We start from the raw sequence: 19,483 nt of genomic DNA on the forward strand, positions 1-19,483 counted from the left end.
ACCAGGCACCACTGAGAGCAGGGCAAGGACCACCTCCCTCAGTCTGCTGGCAGCACTCTTCCTAAAGAAGCCCAGGCCTTTGATGCAAGTTGTTGGCCTTTGATGCAAGGGTGCATGGCTGGCTCGTGTTCCACCTGTCCACCAGGAGTTCCAGGTCCTTCTCTGCCAAGCTGCTTTCCAGATGGTAGCCCCAGCCCACAGTGGCATATGGGTTTATTCCTTCCCAGGTGCGTAACTTCACATGTCTCTTTGTTGAACTTTAGCAAGATTCCTGTTGGCCCATTTCTCCAGCCTGTTCAGGTCGCTCTGAATGACTGCACACCTGTCTGGTGAATCAGCCACTCCTCCCAGCTTTGTGCCGTCTGTGAACTTGCTGAAGCTGCACTCCGTCCCACTGTTCCAGTCATTAATGAAGATATTCAGCAGTATTGGCCCCAGGACCTAGTGTACACCACCAGTGACCAGCCTTCAGCTGGTCTTTGTGCCACTGACCACAACCCCTTGAACCCAGCAGTTCCATCGGTTTTCAGTCTGCCTCACTGTCCACATACCTAGTCTGTAGTTCACCAATTTGTCTGTGAGGCCGTTAGAGGAAACACTGTTCAATGCCTTGCTGAAGCCAAAGTGAACAACATCCCCTCCTCTCCCCTCATCTACCAAGGCAGTCTTTTCATCGTAGAAGGTGATCAGGTTGCTCAGACGTGACTTCCCCCGTGCAAATCCATGCTGACTGCTCCCAGTCCCAGTCCTCAGTATGTCTGGAAATGACTTTCAGTACTATTTGCTCTATCACCTTTGCAGGGACTGAGGGGAGGCTGACCACCCTGTAGTTCCCCAAGGTCTCTCAAGCTCACCGATTTGTTCCCCTCATTGCCAGTTGCTTCATCTACAAATGGCCCTTTTATAATTTAAAGCAGATGACTGACATTTAACCAGAGTTGGAAAATATCCTTGGACATGCTCCTAAAATGTATCACAGCATAAAAATGCTTGTAATTTATCCTAAGATGAATTTTGGGGGAAAACAGCAAATGGTGCAACATCCAGCTTCCACTTTACAATGCTATTAGTTCATTACCAACCAATTACAGGAACATTTACAGTATCTGGAGTAAGGGAAGGTTGAGATTCCACTAGGCCTGTCAAAGTCCAGCTGATAAAGGCAGATGCCCTGTAAGCACTACAAAAGGCAGAGTGCAACATGGTGCAAGAATGTTTTTAAAAGTCTCTAGCAGTTCATGAGGATGTCAATGCGACCCAGTAACTGAATTAGCTTTGCATTTATGGGACACTGAGCTGAGCTAATCAGCTGTCCCAGAATGAACTAGCTCTGCGTGTAAACAACTGGTGTCTCTGGTTGATAAACTTTGAGTTGCCTGTAAGTTAAATTAGAAAAGGAACAGATGACACAAATTCCTCTACATTTACTCCTGTATAAGCTGTACCAGCGAAAGGATTTTTCTCCTTCCAAGAACTTTCACCCTCTTAAAGAACAATTCCTAGGAATCCTATTGGCCCACTTGTAGACAGTTTTAAAGGCACCAATAGACAATTGTAAAAGTATAAGTGTTCCAAAAACACCTGCTTCTCCTTCCAGTAAGAAGCAGGATGCTCTAGTAGTGTCACAGTGGGACAGAGGAAATAGCTGGTGGTTAGCTTATGGACTGACTAGTGCAAAGTAACGTTTGACAGTGAGAAATGGTTTTCTCTCACCAGGTCTGAGGTGTCTAGACCCAAGAGCTCACAGAAGCATAGAATGGTTTGGGTCAGAAGGGACCTGTGAGTTGGAAGGGACCTTTAATGATCATTTAGTCCAACCTCGCCCTTCCCCTCCAGGTTCTTTAAGAGCTGGCCAGGGAAACTTCTGGCTTCATAGAGATAATTTTAACCTTTGGAAATGTTAAGAGGCTGGAAGCACGCCACAGAGTGGGGCACAGGGGGGTGACCAGATACTTGTGGACTGCTTTCCTTGATGTCACGGGCAAAATAATGGAAAACTGATAAGGGCCTTGATTAATAGAGAATTCAAGGCTAGTTAATACCAGGCAACAGGGTTTTATGGAAAATAAGTCTGTTTGTTTAACAAAAGCCTATGTAATTCTTAGAGATTGTTTGGCCGATCAAGGTAACAGTGGGCACATCACAGAATTAAATCAGGGGGTACAACAGAACAAACCCAGCACTCACCATTACCAGAGCACACACTACACAGATTAACAACTGCCAGCATCCTCCCCGAAACGGGTGTTTATAGAGATGTTCTGCGGGGTCAGTTACCAGGCTGAGATGGGTTGAACGGTCTCAGCAATCTGGAAATAAGTACAAAGTCACCGCAGGAAATGTTTTATGAAAAAGGTTGGAGGAATGGAAAATAACAAGGGGGTTAAGGTGGTTGTGCAGAGCAATTTCAGATTCCGGTCACATGAAAATGCATCACCTTTTTCATACAGACAAATTACAAGGTGAGAAAACTTGGACCAAGCGCTGCAGGGGGCACCTACAGACAAAAGAGGGTCTGTTTCCAGACATGCACTAACTCTAAAGGACGATCAAGCAGTCCCAACGTGAATTCCCAGGATGATGCTGAGACACAAGGGACTAATGGAGACTGTGGATGTTAAGAATTTTAATGGCCTGGGCTGCACGACAGCTAGACACAGTGATATCATTACCCTTCCTGCTGTCAACGCTGTGAATCAATGAACAGCATCTCTACCAGAAGGGCTTGCTTCCACAACTGAAATGGTAACCCTTTCAAGTACAATTGTTGCAGAAGCCTTGCTTCTGCATGCCTGTGAACACAATCTAACGCATTGGATCCCATTTCTGGACAGCATCTTTATGGGTTTCACCCCAGGTCTAAATGCAGCAGCAATCCCTGGTACGCCCAAGGGTAACAACTCTTGAGACAACCCCACTTGGCATCCAAGATTTCAATTTGTTCCACTATAACTACAGAGAATTCCTATTTCCCTGCAAACTCAACTCAAATCTGAAAGTCAAGCTTGGTTTCTTCATGCGGAGCCTCTCCCTTACAGAGCCTGGGTACAACCAGGTTACGTTGACTCTCTGAGGCTACTGAAGTATGTTTTGGAGAAAGGTAGTGCTGTTGATGCAGATGTCATGGGTTAAGGCAGTAAGAACAGTTTGCAGAGAAAAGCAGCGTTTTTACTAGACCAAGTGATGTAACTGGGAGAGAAAACAGGCACAAAGAAAATAAATTGTGAAAAACTGCTCTGAACTTCAGCACAGTTGGACTAATTGTCCAACGAGTCAGAGGGGCAAGGGTTGGTAGTGTGGGAAGTAGAAGAGAGCATTAGCAAGAGGGAAGATAAACAGCACCCTGAGCCTGTGAAGAACAGATGGTTTTCATTTCTTGCCTTCTGAACCAGGAACAGGGTGGTAAGATTCTTAACGCAAGCGGCTTCCCCACACTCCCCAACGTGGCTAGCAAGTAGAACGCCAGAGCACCAGAACAGTGGTTCCCAGCTTGTGGCACATGGACTGTTTAAGAAATCTGCAGTAGCTGATCGAGAAAAGCAATCCTGAAGTAAGCTTAAACATACAGTCCGGTAGGATTTGCACCTGCCCTGGATTATTCTTTAGTTGTTGGAAAACTGAGAAGGTCGCAAATCCTTGTAACAGCAGATAAAGACCTGACCAGGCAGCAGGTAGAATTTGCCTACCAGGCCTGGTCAGACCTTCACTGTGTTTAGTGCAGGGTCTCCTCTCCAAGCCTGACGTACTGAGTATTTGGAGCAAGGGTCCATGTCCCCAAGCCTCCATCAGTTTATTCCTTTAATTCTCCTCTGGAAGCTTTGGCAGTGAAATATGTCATTTTCTCATTCGTATTTACTCCATGTACAGCAGAGAGGAGTCTACAATGCTTTTGTCCTGGTATCCTTGTTTAATTTTCTCCTATTCCAAACGCTCCTGGGATGGATTCTGTGTGATATTTGGAGACACAATCCAGCTGGCACCACACCATCTGACTAGAGCATCCCAAGAGCTCTCAGCCTTTGTTGTTGCATGCTGCAACAATCAAATATCCATCTTGATTAGCAAAGGATTGCCAAGTCATGATGAAAGAATGCTAACACTACTGATTAAATCGGTGCAGATTACGGAGCTGTAGACATGTTTGTCACAAAGCTTGTGAAACTTTGTTTAGAGCTGTAATTGATTCCCTCCCCCAATAGTAATAAAACAAAATACCAACAGCTGCCTCAAGAAAATCAACGCTACCTGTGCACTGTTTGGTCTGAATTTCAGTTCAGCTCTAAAGGGCCATCTAGATTATTGGGAAAAGATGGGAACAGGGAGGTCTTGCTGCTTCTGAGCAGTAGGAACTGTCACAGCTTCTGCCCATTCATGTAATAAGTATCAAGGTCAGTCCAGGACACAGGCTGCTTGTGTCTGTCTACTCTGTCTAAACAGAGAAGGAAGAAGCATGACCACCACTGATTAATTTTCAGATACTGTTTAGGATAAAATGAGATTTGATGTCTTCTCTCCGTACGTGGAGAGTATGAGGTCAAGGGACAGAGGATGAGCAAACAGCAGTAAAAGAAATAAGACCACAGAAGAGGTCAAAAACCATGGAGCGTTATCACTGGAGGCACCGTGGGCTGAACAGTCTGCTATCTGGTGCCTCCATCACCCTCACCAACTCTGCCTGCACCAAGCAGGAACCAATTTCCACATAGGCTAAGCAAGCCCTGCCTTACAACGCCAGGCCTTACAGAGGGATGCCAGAAGGGTACAACTGCTGTATTTTGGGCAAACAGAAGTGCTGTACAGAATGGGAAAAATCCACAGCACGAAAAAAGTCTAAAGGGAAAAAGTTGAGGTTTTCTTCCTGGCTCAGAAGCTGAAACTCCTCTTCTTGTGGAAGCAAACTTCCTTTCTTGCCATCTGACCTGTCACCGTTCAGTTTAAGTTGCCAGAAGTGGCACCAAGTGCTCTGACATACTTTTGCTGTGCCTTCCGCCTTCTGGTCTGTGTCTGTCCTCCCTTAGCCCCCAGCATACTCTCCTTGACCCTTTCCTGCTGCAGCAGCAGCTACCCTTTGTCCTGGGATTCCTCCACGTCAATGCAGTGCCTCCCTGTGTCCAGGCTGACAAAAGAGTGTAACAGTGAAAAGAAATTAATGTAAGTGTAGAAATGGTTTCAATTTCCTGACCACTCGGGCATTGGTCTCAGCAACTGTGGAGAGAGAACGTGAAGGAGCCTTTTGATTCTCCAGTCATGTGGATGACTGTTTGGGCTATCAAACAGGTCTGCGATGAAGCCCCCAAGATAACAGTAACTAGGGTAGGAACGAGGCAGCTCTAGAAAGCCCAGAACCCGTGTCAGCTCAGCCCGGGACTGAGGCACCAAACGCAATTAACATAACTTGGCAACCTGAACAGGCTCTAACCGGTGACATAAACCTCTCATCATCGGTCCTGCCAAAACCCTGCAGGGCAGAAAATAAAACCCACGTTAAAACAAGAAGTAAACCCTTAAAAAAAACAACAAAACCAAACCAAACCAAAACCAAACCAAAACCACCGCCCGGGCCGAACTGCTCCTTCCGCCAGCGAGAGAGGAACCGAGCCGCGATCCGGCACGTCCACCCTGCTCCCGCACCCGCGCCGCCAGGGCCCAGGCTGCGCCCGGGGGCGCTGGGCCTCCCGCCCCCCGCGGCCTCACAGACCGCCGAGGCGGAGCCGCCCGTCCCCGCAGAGGCCGCTCCCGCCAAGGCGCACGCTGCGCCTCAAACCCTCCACGGAGCGGCCCCAGGCGCAGCTGCGGCTTTCCCCGGGGCCTCCGGCGGGGCGGGGGCGGGCAGAGGCCGGCGGGAGGCGAGGCGAGGCGGGGCGGGATGGGGCGGGGCGGGGCGGGTAGGCCCCGCCGCCCCTCTCTCAGGCGCTGCCCGCGCCGCCTTTCCCCTCCTCGCGGCCATGGGCGGGGCCGACAGGCCCCTTCCGCCGCGCTCGCGCCGGGGAGGGGCGGAGCCCCGAGCACGTGAGAGGGAAGAGGCTGGCTTCTCCCCGCCCCGCTCACGTGGTGCCGGGGTAGGCGGAAGGGCCGGTGGATGGGCGCGCGCTGGCGGTGTGTGAGGGGCGAGGCGCGCGGGAGGGAAGGGGAGAGGGGCGGGGGGGGGGGGGGGGGGGGCGGGCGGGCGGTAGGGGAGCGCGACGCATCGCGTCACGTCACGTGGCGGAGGAGCAGCCTCGCGCGCGCGTGGAGGAGGAGGAGGGAGGGGGGAGCGAGCGAGCGAGCGAGGCGCGGGGCGGTCACGTGACGGTGGTGGGCGCCGCTGCTGCTGCTGCTTTGTGAGCACATTGGGCAGGTACCGCGCGGGGGGGGGGGGGGGGGGGGGGGGGGGGGGGGGGCCGGGGCCGCGCGCGCCCGCCCGCAGGGTGGGGGGTGGAGGGTGGGGGGGGGGGGGGGGGGGGGGGGGGGGGGGCGCGCGCGCATCCCCCCTGTCTCACCTGCCCGCCCGGCTCGCGCGTGTGGCGGCGGCGGGGCGCCCGCGCGCCCGGAGGAGGCCCCCGTCGCCCTTCCCCCCCCCCCCCCCCCCCCCCCCTCCGCCCGACGGTCCGGGGCGGCTGTTGGTCCCTCGGCGGCTCCCGAGGGCCCGGGACGGGCCCGTCGCCCCCCGCCGCCGCCTCCCGACGGGCTCGTCCCGGGGCCGATTGCTCGTCCCGGTTGGGAGCTTTTGTCCGGCGGCGGGTGATGGCAGGGCCGCGCCTCCCCACCGGGCCCGGCGCCCCTTCCCGGCCGCGGAAGGGCTGGGGGCGGGGTGGCGGCGTGTGAGGGGAGGTGGCTCTGCCCTACTTTTTCCTGGCGGCCGCCCGGGGGAAGCTTCGCCCTGCCCTAGATTGCCGCCCCCCCCCCCCCCCCCCCCCCCCCCCATCCCCTCCCCTCCGGGGCGCGGGTAGGGGCCGCTGAGTAGGCCGCGGTTGCGGGCAGCTCCCGCCCTGCTCCAGCTCGGGCTAGTGTGGGGAGGGGGAGCTCGGCCGATCCCCGAGGGGTGCCGGCGGAGGTGGGTTAGGGTTCTACCCGCTTCCGTTTTGGGGAGGGGGGTCCTGTTTCTTGTGCTCCTTACAGCTGGAGGCTTCTCTCCTTGACGGGTTCGTGCTTTTTCCTGGCTCTTTGGGATGGGGTGTGAGGAGTGGGGCGCGGGGTTGTACGCAGCTGGACCCGTCAGAGGAGAAGCAGGGCTGGTGGAGGGGGGCGTGCCTTTGGGCCCCTTCCTGATCTCGAGTCAGGCCAGAAGAGGGCTGGCAGCACGGGAAGGGAACAAGTGGGTGAATAACTATTGATCTGTGTCTTGTGCAGGGCTTTACTTCCATGTTGTCTTCCCCCATCTCCTTCCCGGATGCTCCCTCGCTGGTGGTGGTGGGGGGGTAGGGCAGCCGTGTCACAGTCACAGCTACAGAATTCACTGACAATAACATCTCGGCAGCAGCAGTGGGTTACTCGAGGACATGGCAATGAATGAACCGTTCTCTCTGTTAACCTTCTCTACCTAGTCCTTTCTCACCCCCGATTATGTGTGGTTGCTGAGGACTGGAAGTCAGGGCAGGGCTTTGCTATTGGTCTGGCTTATGTTGAGTTTCAAAACAAAAAAGAAAGCTCCTCTGTGTTTGCTGTTGTTGCTGAAGAAAATTACAGCGGGAAAGTGAACTAGTAGAAACCCTTCCGCAAGAAACTGGATGTAGAAGGGGACCTGCTGCAACCTTTGAGCCTGATGGCAAGGATCTGAACTCCGTGATGTGAAGCAGATTTAAAAATACGTGCTGAAATGTCTGCAGTGCTGTTGAATGCCACCTTGGAGCCGCTCAGGGTGAACCTAGTTCGAAGCTTCTCTCGTAGGTGCGTTAACGTCAGGAGCAAGGATGTGCAGAGCCCTGTTGGTTGTGTTCAGGGGAACACAGAGTGTCGTGGAACAGAAACTTCGGGCTGGGTGCGGAGCTACGTAAGGGGAAGCTCATGAGCGCCAGCCCGCTTCGTCTCTGGCTATCAGTCCCTGGACATCTCAATCTGAGTAAATACTGAATGCTTATAGTACAGCAGCAGATCCAGGCAATAGCTTCTGGGGTGGTGGTGGCTGGTGAAATGGAGGGGCCGTCCTGGCAGGAGAGCAGCTATTTTTTTCAAGGAGAGAAATTGGAGCTGGATGTGAGGGAAGGGAAGGGGAGGAGGGGGAGGATGTGCGGGCCTGGAGGAGCAGCGCTTGCTGTTGAAACTGAGCCCTTCACAACGAGTGGCAGCAACTCAGCCTTCTGAGGCTTTGCTTTTTTAATGTTTACCAGGCCATTTTAGCACTTCTCTTGGTTATATCACATTCTCTAGTGGAATCTGGGTTTGGATTCCTACCTGGCTGACTCAGTATTTATACCCGGGCCCAATCTCTCTGTGGTGGTTTGACCTAACTTGTTGAAAGAATTTATTTTTAACCTTACACTAGGTAACTTGTAAATCACTTTGCAGCATTAATGATGTTTTGGAACTCTTGGAGGGTTACATGGAGAAACTGGATTAACTGGTGTAAACCAATTTTGATACAGTCTGGAAAAGGAGCCAGTGTTTGTGTTCATAACCTCAACAATCTTGGTAACTTAAAGGAGGCGGGTAGGAGTGAGAACTGGGCAAGCTCTATACTGCTTTGTTCTAGTTTCAGTTTTATCAGAATACTGATTTTAAAAAGTGGTTATAGTAATAAAAACAAAGGCATGAACATACAGAAATTTAGGCCATTTCACTTGTGTCGTTTTGGCCAGTCCTCAAGAAGGCTCCTGGTGCCATGACTTGCAAAAGGACGTGGCCATTCCTGGGGACTTCGGAGTTACGGACTCGTCACTAATATCTAAGGAAGCTGAGGGAAAACCTCTCAAAAAGAAAGTTGTCTGTTACCAGGAGCTATTTTTTGGGTTTTTTTGTTTTTTTTTTTTAGTTCTTCCAATTTTTAAGCTACCCTTTTAGAACTTAAAAGCAGATTTTTTTGACATTTTGATGGACTTTTATTTTATGTGATGCTTTCCTCATAGAATGCCATTTTTTTACATGTTTTCTGTTTGTTGCTGGTGTCCCCCTAGTGATACTGATCATAGCAGAATAGTATGCTGTTTAATAGTGCTTGAGAAATGTATGTACCATAGACTGATAATACTCTTGTTAATAATTAGCATCAATAGTATTAATAGTAATGTTTACTTGTGATTTTAGTAATGTTTAATAGCAGTACTTGGGATAGGTTCTTCATGAAAGAATAGGAATACAACTTTGTATTTTTTATTAATCTTTTTATTTATCTTTGTCTTCTATTCGGTTAAAGCACATCAACAGGATTCTGAAGACCTGTGTTCTGTGTTTGGGTTTGCCACAGCCTCGTTTGACCTTGGTAAAAGAGAAGCCAAATGACTTGTCCCGTTTTTGAGAAGACAGATTAAAGAAACTCAGTGTTGTGTTTGTACACTTCAGAAGTATCAAATGGAAGGTGCTAGAGGAAGTACAAGTAATAGCTGCTTCAATTGTCTTGTTCTGCTGGAGCTTTGTGTTGAATTTTGTTTTTTTCTGATACCATCTGCTCTCTGGTAGCCCATTGCATCCTCTTTGCTTTTCCGAGAAGACCTAGTTTGGACTTGTGCTGTTTTTCATACAGCTTCCCTAAACAGGCTATGTTCATTAAAGTGGCAGCCGGGACGAAAGGTTTGAAGTAGCTCCTTTGCCATTAGTTAAGGTTCATGTTTCACAGAAGTTGCAGTCTCTGTTTTGCTCTAACATGAAAGTCCAAGCTCTTTGCTGTTGGCCACCTAAAGTGGCAGTTCGTTGGAACTCCCCGTCCACCTGGGGCTCCTGCAGCCCCTTCACAGGTGTGGTACCTCCAACTCTTGCCCTTCACCTTCCCCCCCGCCCCCCCTCTACTTCTTAGTGCTGCAGAGAGTGAACAGTGACTAAAGACAGGTTAGAGGCAATGCAGTCTGATGCCTAAGATCTCACGGCTTGCTCAGCTTGCTTTTACTACATCATAACTCTTTTGCTGAGCATGTTGTTTTATTTATGTTCTCTCTAGATTGTAAAACTTGTGAGATAGGTTATGGGAACAACTTTGCACTGAGCCCTTCGATGAATTTGTTTCTACTCTCAGTTCTCTTGAAATTGTCTTTTTTTAATGTCCAGCTGTCTTTGTGAAAGCTGGAACATACTGTGGCTTCTTTTGAAGGTAAACTTGTCAAGCTGTTTGCCCCTCTCTCCCTCTCCAGCTTCTTGAATCAATCTTCCAACAGATAAGCTTGGAGAAGCCCTTAACCTGGCTGAGTGTAGCATTTTGCATTAAAAACAATGAAATGTTTCCCATATTGAGAGCACTTTGATCTTTCTGGAGACCAAAGGCTTGCCCAAAGTGGTACTCCTATGGTGAACTTTATGTTGTTTTTTTTTTTTTCTTTATTCTACAAGAAACAGTTTATTCCAGATCTGCAGGTTCAATGGAATTTGTGTTACAGAAGCATTTAGTGTTTGAATGGAAAGTTAAATGATGAAAACACAAATACTTTCTAAGCTCCAGATTTGAATCATCAGGTTGCACTTTTTTTAACCTGGTTTAATGGGTGGGGGGGGCGGGGGGCGGGGAGGGGGGTGTTGCAGGCAGGTGAACGTCTGTCTTAGTCTGTTAGGCAGCCCTGTGGTTGAAAGAGTAAAATTTGAATTCAGGGGCTATGATCATATTTCTAATAGCTGTAGAGAGAGGAGGTCTTTTTGCAGGTTTACTGTGTGTGGTATAGGTTTCATCTAGAACACTTCAGTTGTATTTCTTATGAATAAAATACTGTTCCTGGAAGTAGGATGATGCTTTAGAGACCATATTGAGATTGCTTTTGAGCAAAGAAAAGGAAATATTTTTTTTTTCTTTCTGTATTTGTTTTAGTAAGTGTTTTGAAGATGGTGGATATAATAATATAGAATGAAGCATATGGCTTCTGAAAGCTTTTTTCTTTCCTCTTTCTATTTGGTCTTAAATGCTAACAGAATCCTCACTGTTTTATAGTAAACACTTGACTGATGTCTCGTATTATCACATTGTCCTTGTTTCCCTGTATTTAAAGGCTATTGCTGAGTCTTTTTTTTTTTTTTTTTCTTTCTCTGTTTACATTCTTCCTTGGTGTTCAAACTTGTGTGTTGTCTCAGATGTAGTTTCAGCAACATGAATCTGAAGGGAATCCTGGTGCCAAACTCTGCTCTGCTGTCGGACTGTGCATAATGTGTTGTATTTGAGAAATACTCGTCCATGCTTTTGATGGGTCGTATCCCAAGGAGCAGATGCCTTCTGTTTACTGGGCTTTTATTTCAGCTTTCGCTCACACGTTATTCAGATTGCTGACTTGTGATCCATTTTGAGACTGCCATAAGAGGGACCTAAGTTACTGATGTTAACTCTGGATGACTAAATGTGGTGAGAGGGAGCAGTACTGCACTTCCAGGCCTTGTGCTTCGCTTTCTTTTATTAGCTACTGAATTAATTTCTGAGTGTTTTGAACATGGGGTAAGTGCCAAGGGGTAGCTGTCTGAAATTCAGTTTAGGGAAGGATTGAAATGGTGTTGTGAGCTTGGTGAAGGCAAGGCAGTGAGTATGCAAAAGTGTTTTTTTAATAGTGTTTGAGGAGACCTTGTGGCTTGTGATATGCGTCCTCAGTCTGGTGGGTTTCTTTGCTGATTCGTGATGCCCAGATAGAAGCCATGCCCAGGGACTTTTCTTTGTATCTTAGAAAAAAGACACTTACTATCTTTCTTGAATAGTTATCTGTTATGACTGCAAGTATAAAACTCTTTATGACTGTATACCTCTGTTCCAGTTTTCATTGTTTACCATTTTATCTGTTGATGTAGTAGTGTGTGTTGCTGGATTTAAAGTCCCAGTGACTTTTACCCTACTTGGTTTAGTTGAAGGTAGACGTTCACTTGATTTTCTTTATGTGACTGTCTAAGCAGAAATGCTAGAGCTTAAGAGTTGTCCCTAATGAAGCTTGTGCAGTGTTTTTCATGACAGCTTTTCTGTTACAGGGCTTCCTTCCCTTATTATTCCACTTAGTGACGGACTGGCTGAGGTTGGCAGAGACATCTGGAGGTCACATTGTCTCTCCCAGCTCAAGCATGGCCATCTACAGCAGGTTGTCCAGGCCCACATCTGGACACCTTTTGAGTATCTCCGAGGACGGAGACTCCACCACCTCACTGGGCAACCTCTGCCAGTGCTCGATCACCCTCACAGTCAAAAAGTGTTTCGTGATATTCAGAGGGAACTCCTGCGTTTCAGTCTGTGCCCATTGCCTCTGGTTCTGTCACTGGGCACCACTGAAAAGAGCCTGGCTCTGTCTGTGCATCTTCCCTCCAGGTATTTATACATGTTGGTGAGATGCACCCCCGCCCCGCCCTCCAGAAAAGCTTTCTTCTCTAGGTTAAACTACTCGACATAGTCAAATCTGTAGTCCTTCAGGCAAAATCAAGGCCATATGTTCTTACGTGCCTTTGAGAAGGAGGTGGATTAAGGATTGAATTTAGTAGGGGTGCTGGTAACAGTAATTCGTGACTCTTGATAGGTGGAAGAGTGGGTGGGTTTGGGTTTTGTATTTAGAGAAAGTGCTGTGAAAATGCAGTAAGATGCATATTTCAAATTCAAATAATTTCTGTGCTTACAAATAAGGAGTAATTGGCTGTCTGGCTCAAGCTGAACTGAAGACTATACTTCAGCAGTGCTGTGAGGGAAGAAACAGGTCAAACATTTGATTGTCTGATAGTGATAAAATTGCCCAAGTCATGTGTATGTTCTGTCTAGGAATTGTATGGATTGTAAATGATGGTTTAATGTACACACAGCATTTGGGAGAGGTTAGGCTGAGTTCTTATTGTACTTTTGCATATTGAGCTGTTCGTTTTATGAAGCTGTGTGCATCAGATTTATTTTTAAAAGTACTTTTTAATGAGAGTAAAGCCAAAACTTTACAGAATTACACGAGCACTGGTAAATTAAAGTGAACTATTTTTCCTATTCTTGCAAATCCGTCCCTCTTCCTCCAAATCCCCAGGACACCACAACTTTAGACAAAGATTAAAATAAAGTTAGATGGTTAAAATTACTTCATAGTTAGGGATACTGAGTCTGAGAAGTGTTGGGATGGCTCTTTTAGTACAGTCCTCTGAAATGAAACGTCAGTGATACTTAGTTTCTGCTAGGAAACCTACCTCAGATGTTTATATGACTTACCTCTCTTGCTGATTCTGTTGATTGGTAGGGAGTGCTTTTGAGTACTTCAGTCATGGGAGAGAGGGAAGCAGAATCGGTTAACTTGTGTGTTTCTTCTCAGTAAGCAAATCCATCAAAATAACTGATCAACAGAACGCATTGTAAGTGTTTTGCTAGTTATGAAAAGACCTACCTATTAAAATATGATAAAACGTAGGACAGGAAACTGCAGAACTATCCCTTTTCAGTTGCTTTTAATTTCTAAGCAAAAATTGAGCACAGTAAGATATTGAGTGAGGCATCTTGCCTTGCAGGCTAGAACAAGCAGGGTTTGAACATTTGAGTCAGCCTGTGGTAACTGAACCTTTTTCTACCTAGCAAAAACCAAGTAGCTGTTTGCGATTGGAGCTGAATGTAGGAGAGAATGAATTAAAGAGTTTAGCAACTGGAATCGGCATCGTTTCCTCGCCAGGACTTTTATTAAGGAGTGGTGGGTGGCCAGGAACTGGTTTTGTGGGTGTAGATCCCCTTTATCAACAGACCCTGATTGAAAAGCTGGCATGCAACTTATCCTCCCCTTCCAGTTAGAGAAGGTCCATGGTGTTAAAGTTAGAATCAGTTGTTTGTGTGTGCTTTTGATGGTACGTTCTCTCCTTGGCTCAACAGACAGGTCCCAGTGCGGTATGTAGAGGGAGAGGGGCAGAATGAGTTGCCTGTGGAGGAGCAGGAGGAGGATGTGGCTTGGGGTAGTTACAAGACAGGTTTGAGATGGGGGAAAAACGGGGCAGGGGGAAGAGTTTGGTATTCTTGATCACTGATAAGGTGGGTTACTACTTTGATTTGCTTGTTCAAATTATCCAGAGTCTGGCTCATAGCTGGAGAACTCAGATTAATGCTGGGGAACCTTAGGTGTGTCTTTATGAACAAACAAAATTCCTGCTTTGATGAACTGCTCTGAAAGCGAGTAATGAAATAACCCAGTAACAGTGAGCTGTGGTGAAATACCTGGGGAGGAGGAAGGGGTCTCTTCTCCAAATCTCTTGGCTGTTAAATCTGCATGGTGAATTATTTGACACTGCGACCGTGTTTCGGTCTTTTGAAATGGTGTTGCTCTGTTAGTGTGTAGTGACTGGGAATGTTGTGAGACTGTTTTGTGTCTTAATTCTCCTGCTATTCCTGTAAACGTGGTTTTGGATATGTGTAGTGCAGCGTTGGTGAGTTGACTTTTTTCCCAGAAGTTTGTATGTGAACAGACACCCTGTGAAATACTTTGAGATAATATTTTTGTTCTTTTTTTAAGGGAGACGTGTCGAAGGGGAAGGGGATAAGCTGTCTCCTCTGACACTCTAATGGTGGGGAAAGTCAGCTTTGTTTAGACATTCACTTAGTCCTTCTGTTGAGTAAAATGAGACCATTAGCACCTCTTGCATTTCCTGAAAAATCTCAGCTTTAGACTTCTCAGTTTCTCTGCCAGGTGAAGTGATGTCACATAAGCATAGCTCCAACACTGTGCTAAGCTTTGCTAAACGTATATCTAAACTCTGTAGTTAAAGCCTAAAAGCATTCAGCTGAAGACAGCACATAAGAGACTGGAAGTAGAACTTTACACTAGGTTGGTTTATCCAAATGTATGTTTGGGTATTATGACTCTGTTGTATTTTATACTAGTATGCCATTTATGGCTGGAGAGGTGTGGAGCTCTGCTTTCTTGGAATCTTGAAGACCAGTTGGAAGAAGTGGTATGGTTAGCTGTTCTAGGACGTGTTGTGTATTGACCTTCCAAGCAGTTCAGCTTCTGGGACATATCAAAGCTTGTTGAAATACTAACCTACAGTATTTAGCCTCCACACTCTTTTTCAGAAGTTGTATGTATTTTTAAAATGACCTGAGTGTCTGATTAAAAGAAGGGAAAAAAAAAAAAAAAGTGGAAAGATGTCCTTAATTTGCTTTTCCAAAAATTGTATAAAATTAAGATTTTTATTGCATTCCAGACCAGTTAAAATAAAAAAAAAAAGCTCCCTGAAGAGCTCATCTTAAAGAAGATGCTGTGAATATTTTCCAATTGTATTTAAATGCAAAACATCAGAGCTCCAAGAGTCTCAAGGTTAACCAAAACTTTATTGTAAGTTTCTGGAACTTAGGCTTTCAAGTCTTTTACAGCAACTGGTTATCTGACTAAAGCTCTGGAAGAGTTCAGCCAAAGAAATACTTGTTTACAGTGTGAGAGTTTTACATTGACATGAGCGTATTCTAAGGCTTAAACAACAACTTGCATTTCAGTCATGTTAAAATCTCTGCTGACAAGCGAGTGCCAGACAAACATTTATTTATGTTTAGTTGCCTCTGAAGTAAAATTACAGCCTTTTGTGGATTCACATTAGTGTATAAGGCTGACTTTTTTTTTTCCCTCTTTGACTCACCAGGTTTAATCCTAGTTTTTCTTCTCATTGTCATTGCATTTCTCGGGCTCTTTGTTTTATTCCTTTTTTTTAATTTGATAGGAATTGTGATAATTCAGTTGAACAAAGGTTTTTGTTCTCAAAGTGTGCTTGCATGTTAGAATATAAATTAAAATCTTAACTGATCCTCTCTTGATATGGAAGGCCTTACTCTTGGTGCTTTATGTTCTGGGATTTTTCTGAGTTTTATTCATTGTGTATATAGCATTTGAGAACTTAGAGTGGTTTTAAGGGAAGTTATGGCTCTGGCTTTGGGAATGAGATAATCTGTTTAAACATGCTTTTTCCTTCCGTTTCTTTCTCTGGCAAAAAATTCTGAAAAGAGCACAAAATGTTTTTCTTAGATGTATTTGTAACCCTTCAAATGGACTTTCATGAATAAGTGGAAGTAAAAATTCTGCTCCTTAAAGTTGCTGTTCTCAGCAATTGCGTGTATACTCAGCGATGTTTAAGTGCAGTGTACGGGGAGCTGTTTTATCCCATTCTGTCAGCCTTGGCGTTTGATCCTTCAAGGAAATTCCTGTGCTGTGGTGGTGTTTTCACCCTAACTTCCATGACAACGAATCTCAAAAACTCAGACTTCATGGCAGGGTTCATCTGAGATATCAAAACTAAGGTGATGCTAACACCTTCTTTCTGTCTTAGAGTTTCAGAGCAAGCAACAGGGTTAGTAAGTACCGCTTTTCAAATTTTAGACAAGGGAAAATGGTGGGACCAAAAGGACAGTACCTAGTTAGAATGGGCTGGTATGCTTTCAAAAAAACACCCTAAACCCCTGCAGAACTGCAAGTTTCAGTGTGCTGAAGGCGAGCCAGTGAGCAGCGTTTTAACAGTTTGCTTTCTCGTGGTTATAGCTTTGGGTAAATGCCACGCGCTTAACCGTGTATATGTCTTGGACTTTTTGTTCTTACCAGGGGAGGCATGTAGAATAACAACTTGCGTTTTTCCTTTTACGATTTTAATTTTCACTTTATTCTAGCGAATGAGGTTCTTCATACTCGTTTTTGAAAAGCCATGTTTTGGGCAGTGTAATCATTTAACTCGAAAAACAGTCTTTGTGTGTTAAATTGAGAACAGATTTAAGGCCTCATACTGTTCTGTGTTTTAAACTTGCTCACCGTTGGTTTCTCAGTGTACTTACAGTGTCATCTTGGCTTTTACAGCAAGCATGCTTAACAGGCAGCTGTTGTGCTAGATTTTTTAAATAACATTCTGTAAATGAACATTATTATTGGGGTTACAAAGCTGTTACTTCAGTTTGTAATGCAATTTTTAAAGCTTGTAATACTTTACCTCAGTTATCCTTTGCTCGTCCTTTGTTTGACTTCTGTGTACAGGCTGCTTTTTAGTTTGCTTGGAGAAAATTGATGTTTACTACGTATCTTCTGCTGAAATGATTTTAAAGATGTCATTGCCAAACCATTAGTTCAGTGAAGTTTTTATAGGTGCTGTATGATCTCTGAAGCTGATACCTGTAATATTTTAATGCTGCTGTTAGAGTTGAATACTGCAGTTAGCAAAATATGTTTTCCAAATGCAATCTTGGAATTCACATCAGTACTGAGGGTGAGGTGCTGCAATTGATTGATATAAATAAGCTGTCTGTTGCAGAAACTAAGACATGGAGAATGCAAGTCCCTTTTCTTTCAAAAGTGAGTAACTTCATCTTGCAGCAGAGTGCTTGGTCTTCTAAACTGGTGGTAAAAAATAGACTACTATCTTCTTGGAATGTTTTAGAGAACGTTTTTTCTGCTTAAGCATTTTAGTATTGCCTTGCACTGTATATAAACCCGGCATACCTCTGTGGAATCAGGGACTGTTATTCATTACTGTGCTGTACTGAACAATTTTGAAGAAAAACTTTATACGTTCATTCAGATTTTGCAAACCCGATTCTTTGCACTTTTCTTCATTCTTCAATTTTATTATAAGCTAGTCTGGCTTGGAAAGAAATGGAGGGGAGTGGGGATCTCCTGCTGGAGACGGACAACATGTGGCAGCCAAACAACATTTAAGCCAGACTTGCAGAAAAAGGTAAAGACAGTGGGGCTGGAACGGTGACTGTGGATCTTAGAAGAAGCCTATGGGTGGTTCCCCCAACCTGGTTGTCCTGGTTTCGGCTGAGATAGAGCGAACTTTCCTTCTTAGTAGCTAGAATAGTGCCGTGTTTTGGATTCAGTACGGGATTTGGTATGAGAAGAATGCTGATAATATGCTGGTGTTTTTAGTTGCTACTAGGAAATTAAGGACTTTTCAACTTCCTATGTCTTCCTAGTGTGCAGGTGCACAAGAAGGTGGTAGGTGGGAGGGAGCAGGGCCAGGAGAGCTGACCTGAATGAGCCAAAGGGATATTCCATATCATGCAGCATCACACTCGGTATATAGATGAGGGTGGGCCGCGAAGCTCACTCTCTCTCTCCTGGGATTGCGCTTTCAGGATTTTCTCCTCTGGGATCGCTAGCTGGGAATGGGCTGGGCCTTGGTTGGTGGGTGGTGAGCAGTTGTATCATGCATTACTCTTTCGTATATTCTATTGTTACTATTACTATCATTATTATTTTAATTTTATTTCAATAATTAAATTGTTTTAATCTCAACCTACAAGTCTCCTTACCTTCACCCCTCCAATTCTCTCCCCTGTTACCTGGGGCAGGGGAGGGTGAGCAAGCTGCTGTGTGGTGTTTGGCTGCCAGCCTGGTTTAAACCGTGACACCCACTTATGTTGGAGAGAAAATAAATACTAAATTAAGTGCAATAAGACTTGCGGCAATTTGGCATCGCGTGTGAGCAGCTTGTCTCTTTGGTATCTTCTGTAGAAAGGTTAAGAAACTAAGGAGTGGGAGATGAATTTAATTTTGCTTTTTTGATACTAACACAAGAACAGCCTGGATTAATTTATTCATGCTTTTAGATTTGAATTTGGTGTGGAGGGCTCTTTCTTTACCTGCTCCATTCTTGTGTGTTGTACGTTTGAAGTTGTAGAGATTGTTAATCCGTCGTCTCTCTGGTTGTTTGGTATTCTTTTGGTGCAGATCAGATAGACCTGACCTCATGTAAACTCCTAGAATGACAGAACAAGACTAAGTGAATTTACATGTGACACCAAGTTGAGAAGTTGTGATCATGAGGAAAATAATGCTCAAAATCAAGTGGGAAAGCTGGAGGTAAAATCAAGTTTTCTGACTGAAGCAGGTTAAGATGAGGATTAATATCAAAGGAAACTGATCAAACCCACCTTGTTTAAAGCTAGACAAAATGCTAACAATGGTTGTGACTGTAGAAGGAACAATCCAGAGATGGCAGAGAAATAAAAGTGATCTCTTACGGCTTTCGGTTCTGGGTCCAGTTTCTGTGGCAGCTTGTCTCTCAGCGTCTGACAATGAGACTGAAAAAGGACTCGACTTCTTGCAGTATTTCACTTTGGAAAGCTAAACTTTACCAAATGGCTGTGACTTTTCATCAAGATTTTATGGACAGTAAAGCGTAAGATTGTGAAGGAAGGAAATATTTACCACTGCCTTAGAAACTATTGTTTCTTTTCCTCTTTTTGGAACTTTGTGTTCAGAGTTGTATATGTCACTATGAAAAAATGAGGTTTTTATTTCAGTGGGTTCTCCTCTTGCCTAAGATGAACTTTGAAGAAATATCATAATCTGAGGGAAAATTATAGAAAGATGTTCTGGAATATCTTGCTTTGTTTGAAAGATTTTCTTTTTTTAGTAAGACTCCTGGTTTTCTTTGGTTTTCTTTGAGCATATCACAAGTGATGATCTGTACTCGTCGTCTTCCC

This window comes from Leptosomus discolor, chromosome Z, assembly GCF_034619465.1.
Source record: "Leptosomus discolor isolate bLepDis1 chromosome Z, bLepDis1.hap2, whole genome shotgun sequence".
Lineage (NCBI taxonomy): Eukaryota > Metazoa > Chordata > Aves > Leptosomiformes > Leptosomidae > Leptosomus > Leptosomus discolor.